Source organism: Sciurus carolinensis, chromosome 1 (genome assembly GCF_902686445.1).
Source record: "Sciurus carolinensis chromosome 1, mSciCar1.2, whole genome shotgun sequence".
In the NCBI taxonomy this organism is placed as follows: domain Eukaryota; kingdom Metazoa; phylum Chordata; class Mammalia; order Rodentia; family Sciuridae; genus Sciurus; species Sciurus carolinensis.
Window position 1 is genome coordinate 106,627,423 of NC_062213.1, and position 13,370 is coordinate 106,640,792.

Genomic DNA, 13,370 nt, shown 5'->3' on the forward strand with positions numbered 1-13,370 from the left:
GTCTCAAAATTTTTAAAAGCGGGGTGGAGGGACAGGGGCAAGCATCTGGGAATATAGCTCAGTGATAGTGTACCCCTGGGTTCAATCCCTAGTACAAAAAAAAAAAAAAAAAGAAGGAAGAAGAATCTATTACCCATCTTATGAACAATACCAGAACTTCCCTAAAGCAGTACATTTTTCTATAGAGCAAAAATACTATAGGCGGATATTTGTGTTGGATATCATCCAAGGAGGTTTTACTATTTAATAACTAAAAAAACCTTTTAAAACACAGAACATTGCCCCTGCAGATACTAGAAACTGAATTTACTCTAAGACTTCCCAGAAGTTATATTTTTATCAAAAATGACCATTAGTAATTGAGAAAATTTAATAAACAGATTATTCAATTGATAAAAAAAATTAAATCAAAATGTAAACAGGATGTCATGCATTTCTAGTATTCTTCCTTAGGAAATCAACCAGTTGTTTCTTTTCCTTTAAGTTAATAGAATTTTTTCTTATCCTTACGTATGTAGTTAAGCCACTACCGAACAATTTAGAGTAATAATTAAATTTTTAGAGCTTAATTAAGCAAATTATCTCTTAGCACTTGCAATTTTTAAATAAATGCAATTTTGAAAATAAAAGAATCTTAGAATAAGAACATTTCTTTTCACAGAGCCTTCTCAATATAGACACCTACCTTACTTTGCATTGGTGAGCTGCTTCTGTGATGACCCAGACTCTTGGTTCATTTTATACCCTTCAGGATAATTCCCCTCTGATCTTCTTGTTTATATAATTGCATTTGAATTACTGCTTTCTTATCTGAAAAACATCTATTGAAAATTCATACTGAACCCCAAATAAAATGTGTTTAGACAAACAAGTTCATAATATCTTCCACTGGAAACTCTGACATTATTGTAGCATGCATTTCCCTCTCTCTTATTTCAAAATAAAATTGCTCTTTTAAATACATCCTTTATTAATGTTTGTTAATATTAATAAAGGATAGATACAGAGTGGGGAAAAAGAATTTAAAAAAAAACACCATCATTGAAATAAGTCTTTGGAATGAAAATTTATTTGGGGCTTGAGTGCTCCAAATTTTACGTAACTGCTCATGTACAGAAATATAAAATTATTCCTCATCTACAAAATGAAGGTATCTTCTTTATGGAAATCTAGGGCAATTTGCGCATATGTTGCTGATTAAATTTTCTTGATTAGTTCAAAATATTTTATTGTTCTTTCCTTTGGGTTTAAAAGATATTAAGTTCAGTTAACATGTGTGAAACAATGCTCATTTAAGTAGCATGGTAAAATCTGGCAAGATATTAAACTGACTTGAGATCAAATTCTGATTGTCATTTACTAGTTACATGTCATTGGAATGCTTGACCTCTGTTTACTTGTTTTTTGACCTTTTTTTTTCTTGGTACTAGGGATTGAACAGAGGGGTACTTAACCACTGAGTCACATCCCCAGCCCTTTTTTCTATTTTACTTAGAGACAGCTTCTCATTGAGTTGCTTAGTGCCTTGCTAAGTTGTTGAGACTGGATTTGAATTCACCATCCTCCCACCTCAGGTTTCCAAGATGCTGGGATTACAGGCATGCACCACCATACCTGGCTGATTTTCTCACCTATTAATGTGTTATCAACATTTCTAAATGATAGTTCATTTACAATAACTCAACATATATTTACTTAACCAATATTTAGTCACAGTGCCTAATATGTAGTAGGCAATAAATGTATTTGTTGAATGCATAAATGTCTGAGGAGTTTATAAATATTGAATTTTTAGAACAGATGTACACATTCCTCCATCTCCATAGCTATAACTCAATTTTACTACTTTAAATGATTTTTCCCTGCATTAGGCATTTCCAAATTGCCCTCAAGAAAAAAAAATCTGAACTCCTTAGTATCATTTGCAAAGTCCTCATGATCTACTTTAGATCTAGTTTCATGTTTTCTCATCTCTCCCCACTCCATCTTCAAGCTGCATCCTTTCTCCACTTCATTTTTTAGCCAAACTGAACTGAGTTTCTTAAATTAGTCACATTCTTTCTTGCCTCCAAGCCTTTTCATATACTATTCCCTCTCTTAGAACACCTGCCTTATCTCCCATTACATGCCTCATTTCACCTAATTTCTACTTATCTTTCATGATTTGCCAGAAAAAGCAACTCTTTTGTAAAGCCTTCTCAATTCCCCAAGGCCTTCCTCGTGGCTAGTTAGTGATTTTAAGAGAATTAGAGGACATACATAGAACCCCTGGCATATGGCAGATACTTAATAAATCATAGGTATTCTTATAGGTTACTCAGTTCTATTTGTTTTCACTTACCCTTGCTTTTCTTTTAATGAAAGTTAAAGAAAAATGATGTCAGGCATAGGTAAGTCTGTCCAGAGATATCAAGACAGAGTCTGGCATATGTTAAGTAAAAACTTAAGAAAAAGTAAATTTAACAGTTTAATTGTCCAAAGAATGACTTACAAATCAGACAGCCCTCAGAACCAGAAGCTCAGAAAATGCAGTTCCACAACATCAGTAGGCAGCATTTATGAACAGAAAGCATAAGTGAGGTACAGAAACAGTTTGGCTGGTTACAGCTTAGGGTATGCCATATATAAATATGGTCTGATCAGCTAACTATCTGTAATTGAAGCTTGGCTACAGTGGCTAAGACTCAACTACTGGTTACCAAAGTATACTCTTAAATTAAGCTTTCAATTAGTTTACATACTAAATTAGGTTTTAGTTCATTAAGAAGGTACTCACAGAACAGTAGCAAACTTAGGTACAATTCAGTTTAAACTAATAGATATATACCAGAAAGAATCAGTCCAGGGACCCCTACCTTTTTGGGAATATGAGCTACTATAAAGTAAGAGAACTCTAAATCCAGGAAAATTAAAATTGGGGTGCCAAATTTTAACCTTGCTTTAAGTGATGCCAGACAAGATGTTAACAAGAACATGGTAACGGGGGAAATGTTAGACGTTCCTTTCTAATGGAGCTTTGATTCAGGAACTTATTTTCTAGTGGATTTATATGCATATCCCTGGTGTGTGTGTGTGTGTGTGTGTGTGTGTGTGTGTGTGTGTGTAGTGTTAGTATATATTACTAATAGATACTAACTAATATACACTTGACCTGTTACTAGAAAAAATATAAAAAATATACAGTTGGGTAGGATTTTTTTTAAGGGGCATTCATATATATAACCCCATGCTATTAAAAGAACCCACACAAATTGAACTTGCATTTCTCACCCAGATTTACTCTCTCAACTAAAATAAATTTAAAGCAAGACAAAATATGTGAAATAATAGTTCTATACACTGAACATCAGGTTAAAAAAGAAATCCCAGACAGACAGGAAACAAATAAGTGGGCTCCACCTTATTACCCAGAAAAAGTTTCTTGGCCTTTGTGCAGGGAGATACTTAGGCAGAGACCAAAAAGTGTTATCAGATTGAGGAGTTAGACCTCAAAGTCCATAGAATGCGAGGCGGTTAGAGTTTACAAAGAAATGGAGAGAACAGAGCTGCACAGAGAGAGAATGTTGGAGATTTGCAGAGAATCTCTTGAGTATTCAGCTGAAAATTGATAAACTCATGCATCTGAGGAAACTAACTGAGGTTAGGGAAAGAAACTCTAAAAATGATTAAGAAAACAGTCTTAGGCTCACACAAAATGAGGCTTAGTTCTTGTTCCAACCCACAACAGTGGGAAAATCTCCTAATTCATGGAAATGAGGTAGTAAACTCTGAAGGGTTTTTGCATGAGCTGTGAGGAAAAATTAGCCTTTAACCAAATGCTGTCCTGCCATTTTCTAACAAAGTTTAAATGCAATACCTAAAAAGATCAACTGTTTCCAAGTAATATTAACTTAGTCATATAATGAAACTGAAGTTTATAGGAATACAATAATATCCAGCACTCAACAAAGTTTAATCTACAATATGTGGCATTCAATTAAAAAGAAAACCTTAAGGCACACAAAGAAACAGGAAAATGCAACACATAATGAGGATAGAATTAATCAATTGAAGCTAACCCAGAATTGGTGGAGATAAGAGAAATAATAGATGAGAACAACAAAACAGGTATTATAACTAATTTCTATATATTCAAGTAGTTAGAGAAAAGATTAATAAGCATATAAAGACATAAAGATATAAAAGGTCAAATTTAACTTCAAAAGATGAAAACAAATGTTTTTGATGAAAAATGTGCTAAGATAATTTGATTAAATTGAACAGATTAGAAACTGCAAAGGAAAAGATTAGTGAAACTGAAGACAAAGCAATAGAAACAATTCTAAATAAAATACCCAAAGAAAAAAATGAACCAAGCATCAGTGAGTTTGGACTAACTTGAAGATCCCAAGTATACATGAAATTCAAGTCCTCAAAGGAGAGGATGCACAAAAACATTTTAAAGATATAATGTTGAAAATTAACATTATGAAAATTACAAATCAAATCCAAAAAGCCCAATGAAATTCAAGCATTAAAAAAAGTAAAACCAAACTAAGATACAACATAATCAATTGCTTGACACCAGTAATGAAGAGAAAAATCTTAAAAGTAGGCAGAGAAAAACACATATAATGTAGAGAACAGCAAAGCTAAAGATGACAGCATATTTCTAGTAGGAAGATGTAAGCTAGAAGTCAGTAGATTACCATCTTTAAAGTACTGAAAGAAAAAACTGTCAGCCCAGAGTTCTTGACTCAGCAAACTATCTTTCAAAATAAAGTAAAAATGTACACTAATGCAGATATGCATGACCTGAGAATTTATTACCAATATACTTGTACTAAAAGGAGAAAACATTATGTCTGGCTCTACACTAAGGAATGAAAAAATATATATTTTTCCATCCTTATTTAAATTCCTTTAAAAGATAATTAAATATTTAAGAGAAAAAATATATATTATGGGGGTTATAATATGTGAAGAAATAAATTATACAACAATAATACAATGGATAAGAGTAGGCATGCAAGTATATTGCTATAAAGTTCTTATATTCTGTGTAAAGTAATCACCTAAAGGTACACTATTAGAAATTTAAAGATGCATAAGGACATAATTCTTAAAGCAACTACTAAAATAAGACAGCAAAGAATTATATCTCATAAGCCAAAAGCAGATTAAATAGAATTATGAAAGCATGTGTAATCCAAAAGATGTCAGAAAAGGGGGAAACAAAAAAAAGCAAACAAATATAGATGGGACAATCTAAAACAATCCAAGATGGTAGATTTCAACCCAACCATATCAATAATCATATTAAAGTACAATAAGCTGTAGGAAGCAGAATTCTAAGAGTCCTCTCAAACTCCTCTTCTCTGGTATACACACCCTGTTTAAAAATCCCCCTTGATTCTGAATAGGTACTTTTTTTTCTTCAGTCTTAGAGATTATTTATTTTTAAAGACTTACATATTCTAAAACTTAAGTAAATACAGAATTTGGATTAAAAATGATATAATTGGACACCATGGCAGAGAATATATAAAAAAGGAAGGAAGATAGAAGGAACCTTTTGGCTTTAACTTTAAAGAAATTTTTATTGTTCATTTGCTGTTTTTTTTTTTTTTCTGAAAGAATACTTATCACAAAGAAATTAAGAATCAGGCAAGCACAGAACAACAAAATCCAAAACATCTATAATCATTTTCATTCAAAGTTAGACACCATTACTTTTAAAAGAGGGTTCAGAAGTCAGAGACAGAAAAAGCTACAGCAGATGCTCTCCTACTGATCTTAAAAGAGCAAACTACCACAATGAGGGAAGGGCCAGGTAGCAAGGACTTGAATGTGGCATTTAGGAATTTTAGAGTTGTCCCCAGTCAACGTCAAAAAAAAATAAGAATAATAAAACCGTCATATTGCCACAGGGAACTGAGTTCTGTTAATAACACGAGGGAGCCTAGAAGTGGATCTTTCCATAGTCAAGCTTCCAGATGAGGATGCGGCCTACTGGCACCTTGATTTCAGTCCTGTGAGACACTGAGCAGAGAACCCAGTTAGAATGCCTATGAAAACTGTGAGAAATTAATAGATATTAACACACATTCTTGGCTAAAAGCACTCAAGTCATACAAAATATGATCTCTGCCAAAAATAGAGATACATTAGAAATCAAAAATAAAAAGTCATTAGGAATAACCTAAAATATTTAGAAACTAACTAACACTATTCTAGATAACCTCATGAACTAAAGAAGAAACCAAAAGGAAAATTAGAAAAAATTTTTAACTGAATAAAAATAAAATGCAACACATAAAATTTTTGCCTGCAACTAAAGCGATACTTAGAGGCAAATTTATAGCTCTGAAAGGTTTATATTTGAAGAGAAAAAAGATCATAAATCACTGATATCAACTTCTACCATAAGAAACTAGAAAAAGAAAATTAAAATAATCAGAGGGAAAGGAAATAATAAAAATTAAAGAGGAAATCAATGAGATAAAAAACAAGAAACAGTGGGGAAAAATGAAACCCAAACCCATTCTTTGAAAAAAAAATCAAACAGATGGATAAGCTTTTAATCAGATTGATCAGAAAAAAGATTAACACAAAGATTAGAGATAAGAGAAATAATATCATGTATTTCAGCTATTGAAATGATGAGCATATGATAAAGAATTTTATATTAAGAACTCAACAATTTAGCTGAAACAGACAAAATCTGTGAAAGACATAAGCTACCACATCTCATTCAAGAAGAAATAAACTAAATAGCCCTGTATCTACTAAAGAAATTAAATTTGTGGTTTTAAAAAATTTCAAAAATGATATTCCAGACCCAGATGACTTTGCTAGGGAAATTCTATGGAACATTTAAGAAATGAGATCTAATTTGCACAGAAAGTAGCAGAGAATTACCAATTCTACACAAATTCATATTCTTTCAGAAAAAGTGAAGAGGAGGAAGTAATTCCCATCCACTCTGAGGCTAGCATTATCCTGACACCAAAGTTAACGAAGACATTAGAAGAAACTGAAACCACAGACCCATAACTTTCATGAAATGACCATAGATGCAAAAATTCTTCACAAAAATTTAACAAACTGAATAAAGCACTATTTTAAAAGAATAATACATCATAACTAAATGGAGTTTATTCTGGAACGCAAGGTTGGTTTGCATTCTAGCAGTAAAATTCTCTTTACAAACAAAATAAAAAATAAAAACTGTAGGATCATCTCAACAGAAACACACACACACACACACACACACACACACACACATATTCATGCATTTGAAGAAATCCAAAAATTTAGGAAAAAAATCTTCCTAAATTCATGAGGGGAATCAACAAAAATCTATGCTTAATTTTGTGAAAAACAGGAATGCTTTTTCCTTAAGATCAGAAAAAAGGCAGAAATGTCTGCTTTCACATCCTCTGTTCAGCACCATATTGAAAGTACAATTAGGCAAAGGGAGGAAAAAAATCACTCCATTTTAAAAGTGAACAAAAGATTTGAACAGACATTTCACCAAAGTATACAGATGGAAAGTAAACAGATAAAAATGTTCGTCATTTGTCTTAGGGGTATGTAAATTAGGGCTCAAAACATAATACTGCACACTTCTTAGAATACATAAATTTTAAAATTGACAAAAATGTTAGCAAGGATATGGAGCAACTGAAAATTTCATACACTGCTGATGGAACTATAAAAAAGGTACAACCAGTTTTTTAAAAAGGTAAGCACATACATACCACATAACCAAGGCTTTCCATTCCTACATATTTATCTAAGAGAAATAAAAGGATATGTTCATACTTGGACTTGTATGCAAACATTCATAGCCCCAAACTGGAAACAATCCAAATGCTCATCCATAGGTAATAAACAAATCGTAGCATACATAAACAATAGAATACCTGTCAGCAATAACGAGGAATGAACCACTAAAACAATAATGACATGAATGAATTTCAAAAAATAATTATGTGAGATAATCCAGATGGGAAAATGGGTACATGGCATATGATTCAGTTTATATAAAATTCTAGAAAATACAAATTTATTATATGACAGAAAGCAGATTAGTGATTGCCTGGGGGATGGGGAAAGGTATGGAAGGGCATGAGAGATTGGATTACCAAGGGGCAGAGGAGAGTTTGGGGGTGAAGAATATATTATTTTGATTGTGATTTCACAGACTATACATATTCTATCAAGTTGTACACTTTAAATACATGCAGTTTAGGGGTTAATTATATACCCCCCAAATTCATATGTGAAGTCCTAACTTCTAGGATCTCTGATTGTAACTAATTAAGATGAAGTCATACTGGAATAGAGTGGGACTCTATCCGATATGATTGATGTCCTTTTTAAAAGCAGAAATTTGGACACACAAATGAATAAGGAGGACGCCATGTCAGGACTAGAGTTAAGTTGCCACAAACCAAGGATAACCAGAACCTAGGAGAAAGGCCCTAGGAAATTAATACAGGCAGTTTATCATGTCAATAATACCTCAACAAAGCTGTTTTGAAAATCCAGTTGGTAGAAGTGATTTCTGCCTACTTATCTGATTTCATATCATTCTTTCAACCTTTTACTTGTCATATTCTTTGAACATTCCAAACTTTTTCTTGCAGCAGGGCTTTTGCATTTGCTATTTAAGCACTATCAAGTGCTCTTTCACCAAATTTTTGAATGACTTCCTCTTTATCATCTCAGCTAAAAATTACTTCCTCAGAAAAGCCTTCCTTGGCCATCAAATCTAATAAAGGGTACTTTCCCTGTCATTTTTTATTCCACTATCTCCTATTTTCTTCATAGTATTTATCACTTTATATTATGTAATTTGTTAATCCATTTATTCTCTGTCTCACTTCTTCCAACAAGAATTCAAGCACTTTAAATGGAGCACCTTATCTGTCTTGCTCATCATTGTATTCTGAGTTCAAAGCAGCCTACAGCATGTATTGGGTGTTCCATATATACTTATTGATTGAATAAATAAATGGAAATACAAATAAATCTCTAGAGAGGCTATTAAATATTCTGATGTTCTATAGATAGTTATAGGCAAAGTCAAGTTAAAATCCAAGTTTCCTGACATCTTTCATATTTCATTAAAATTTTAACTCATTTTCAAAGGAAAAAAAACTACACAAACCTTCCATTAGTTAAAAACAAGAGTAGCATTGGAATATGAATCAGATTTACTAACATTTTCCTTTCCCCATAAAGTAAGTATTTTTCTGTGTTAATATGCTCTATTTCTATAAAATTCTAAAATTCTGGGTAGCAGATATTTTTAGAATATCAGCTTATCCATCTGAAATCTGTTATCCATGAGTCATACTAGAATAGTCTGCCATTTGAAACAAACCTGTTTACTTAATTTTTCTTAATGTTTTTTCATAAACAATACAGATAATTCATTACAAGTAAAGTTGGCTCTAAGGTGCATATTGATAACTGTATTATCTTAAAGCTCCCAGTGAAGAGACAAAATTGATTTAATATGTATTATGTCAATTTGCTTCTCTTTTGATAGCAGATGAAAACCCCTAATATGACAGATTTATATGAATTTACACAAGTTCTTTCATATCTATTTCAAAACATTTTTTTTGAAATTAAGGTCATATATAAATGTTAATAATTGTTACTAACATCTTCTGTAATAAAATTCATACTGCCATCAAGTCAGAGCAGTATCAAATTTCCTTTCCTGTATATCAAAAGTAGTTCTCCTATTCCTTAGTATAATATCTTGCATACTACTTATATTACTTTATATAACCTTTTGGTAATTAGATATTATTTCTCTGGTTGAATAATATGAGCAGTATTAATTGTACTCACAATAACAGGTGTAACCACTTCTCAGCAAATAACCAACAATATGCTACTAATCTTACTAAAAGTTATTTTAACTTTTCTCATCTTGGTTCTGCATACCTTTTATTTTAAAAGAAGTTCATAGTATTGTTATGTGAAAAAGTGAATAAAAGATTGAGTCAGGGGCTGGGGTTGTGGCTTAGTGGTAGAGTGCTTGCCTAGCATGTGGGAGACACTGAGTTCAATCCTCAGCACCACATAAAAAAAAATTAACAAATAAAATAAAGTTGTTGTGTCCATCTAAAAATAAAAAAGGGCCACCTTTAGAAAAAAGATTCAGCAGCAAATTAATCAGTGGTACCCAAGGAATAATCAACTCATAAAGTAGTTAACTTCCCTTAATCTATATGTGTGAATTTATTCTAGTGTTTAGAATTATTTCCTATGAGAATGATGGATATTCAGAAATCTATTAACTCATTTGTTCAGCAAATCTCTACCTTATGACAGACACTGCCCTCAAGGGATTAATTCATTCTTATCAGTCATCTACCCCTGGGCCACAATTCTCACATATCTATAAGATAGCAGTCCAGACTTCTTCCTGACCTCTGGTGCCATGTATCCAACTGACTACACCTCTAACTGGATGTCAGCACACTGAATCCCCAGCAATAGACTGTAGGCCTCCTCCTTGTGCCAGCATATCACTCTCTGGGCTTGCTTCAAAGAAAAGGCAGAAAGACAGAGTTAAGTTATTCTTGCCCCAAATGTTGACCAGGTTTAGTGAACCTCCCCATGACTGAAGTAAAAGAAAAGAGAGTTCCAAAATGTGTTCAGGGAAAAATATGCCTTAAAGAAACCAGGTAGAAGATGCCTGGTAGAAGATGGATTCTCTAAGTCTCTACCCTAGCACTGCTAACAACTGTTCTTACTGATCAATGTCCAGACTATTTAGCTTATCCCCAAAGCTTCACATATCATTTCTATTTTCACCCTCCAAAGAGCAAATGCTACAGGAATTGCCCTCTGACTGCAAAGAATTAGAATATAGGACAAAATATGTGAAACAACTGTTCATAGACAGGATAACAGGCAGTACAAGACTTAAAATGAAAGAAAGGAAATAAATAAATTAAGCCCTATGACTGTCCCAGCTTAATGCAGGAGGCTATTTGTATGCCACAGCTCAGCAAGGAGGAACCAAACAGAGATGAGAGTCCTGCTGAGTGACAGATATAAAAAGTTCAAGGATGAATTGACTAGAAGTTTTAGGATAGGGTAGCCCTAAAGTTAAGGCTATTCCTTTTTTTTTTTTTTTTGTGGTGGTGCTGGGGATCGAACCCAGGGCCTTGTGCTTATGAGGCAAGCACTCTACCAACTGAGCTATCTCCCCAGCCCAAGGCTATTCTTAACTTTCCTGAAAATAAAATAAAAAGCAACTTTCAAAAGGATTGAGCTGACTGGGAATGTTAACATGTGCTAGAACATTCTTTAAAGAAATACAACAAAATCCAGCACATTTTAAAAGTGTAAATTTACAATGTCTGTCATGCAAAGAAACAGAAAAATACCATTCTTACCAGAAGAAAAGTCAATAAATAGAAACACTCACATATGTCAAAAACAACAGAATTCATAGGTAAAAACTTCAAAATAGCTTTTCTAAATATTTCTAACAGGCTAAAGAGTCTAAATGAAAACATGAATGGAAGAAAAGAAATGGAAGAGATAACAAAAGACCCAAGTGAAACTTTTAGAGATGAAAAGTACAGTCTTTGAAATGAAAAAAAAAAAATCACTGTATAAGATGAACAGCAGATGTAGATACTTCAGAAGAAATAACAGTAAACTTAAAGATATAACAACAGAAATTGTGGTAACCAGCCTCCAGTATTTCTCCAATAATCCTTACTTCCTGGTACCAGTCATTGTATACAAAATACTCTTGGCTATGGTTTAAATATACAAAGTTTAGGGTGCTGGAATCTTGATTCCCAGTGTGACAATGGTGAGAGGTGGGTCTAGAGGAAGGCAATTAGGTAACTGGGGACATTGCCCTCCAAAAGAATTAATGTATTTCTCATGAATTCCAGTTAATTCCTATGACAGGCTATAAAGAAAAAATCCTAAGTCCCTCTGAATTCCTGTTTCACTATATAATCTCTCCTGTACATACTCTTTACATCATGATGCCATTTGCCCTGAGATCCTCACCAGAGCAAAGGAGATACTGGCATCAGGCTCTTGAATCTCTGGAATTGTGAGCTAATTAAACCTTTTTCTTTATAAAGTATCCAACCTCAGATATTTTGTTAAAGCAACAGAAAACAAACTAATACAACTCTCCCATTGTATAACACCAGAGTTCAATGTGTCTGTTTGATCTGCTAAGTACAGCAAAATTGATAATATGTGACTACTGAGGCTATCATAAAAAAACATTTCCACTTCCATCTTGCTCACTTGGATCATTTGCTAGGGGATGTCAGCTATCAAGTCATAAAAATACTCAAGAGGCGCCATGGAGCAATCCATATGGTAAGGTACAGAGATTTCCTGCCAACAGTCAGAACCAACTTGCCAACAAAAGGAGCAAGCCATTTTAGAAGTGGCTCCTTACCCTTGGTAAAGTCTTCAAATGACTGCAGTCCCAAGACAATATCTTGACTGCAACTCGATGAGAGACACTCTAACCCAGAACCTATAAGTTACTCACAAATTCATGATCTATGAAAATTATGTGACATAATATATGTTTATTGTTGCTTTAAACTACTAATTTTGTAATAATATGCTAAGTTGCAAATAAATAGCTAATCCAGAAACTATACAAAATAAAGAACACAAAGGAAAAATAAATTTTAAAATAAGAATATAACTTTAGTAGAATAATATCAAGCAGAAGAAAAGATGTATAATTGGGATCTTAGAATAAGAGGTGAGAAATTGAAGTAAGGAACAAAAATGTTTGAAGAAATATGACCAAAATATTTGAAGAAAAAAATGTTTGAAGAAATAAGGCTGAAATATTCCCAAATTTGATGACTATAGACCCACAAATCCTAGAAGTTCAACAAAACCCAAATCAACCTAGAATTCTATTTCCCATCAAAAAAAAGTCTTTTAAAAATGAGGTTAAAATGAACAATTTTTTCACATGAAAACAAAGCTGACAGAATTTATCACAAGCAATTTATAGCAAAGGCAATGCTAAAGTTCTGTGGGCAAAAAGAAAATAACAGAAGAAAAATTTGTACTATTCAATGAAGAAATATGTAAGTAAATATAAGATTATCATTTTAATGTCTGTAAAAGATGAATAAAGTAAAAGAAGTCAGATATAAAAGATCAAATATTATATGATCCCATTTATATGAAATATACAGAAGAAGAAAATACACAGGGACAAAGGGAAGACTGGTGGTTACTACAGGCAGAAGGGAATGTGAAATAGGGAAGAAGAGTTTAATATGTACCAGGTTTCCTTTTGGGGAGAAAATGTTTTGGAACTAGACAGAGGTAGTGGTCATACAACATTG

At 32.8% G+C, this 13,370-nt stretch overlaps 1 non-coding gene across 1 annotated transcript; it reads right to left on the reverse strand.

Annotated features, from left to right (window-relative positions):
- Window positions 1-11,151: 11,151 nt before the first annotated feature.
- Trnam-cau (transfer RNA methionine (anticodon CAU)) lies at window positions 11,152-11,224 on the reverse strand. The gene has a single exon. It is a non-coding gene; the product is annotated as a tRNA-Met (tRNA).
- Window positions 11,225-13,370: the final 2,146 nt, after the last annotated feature.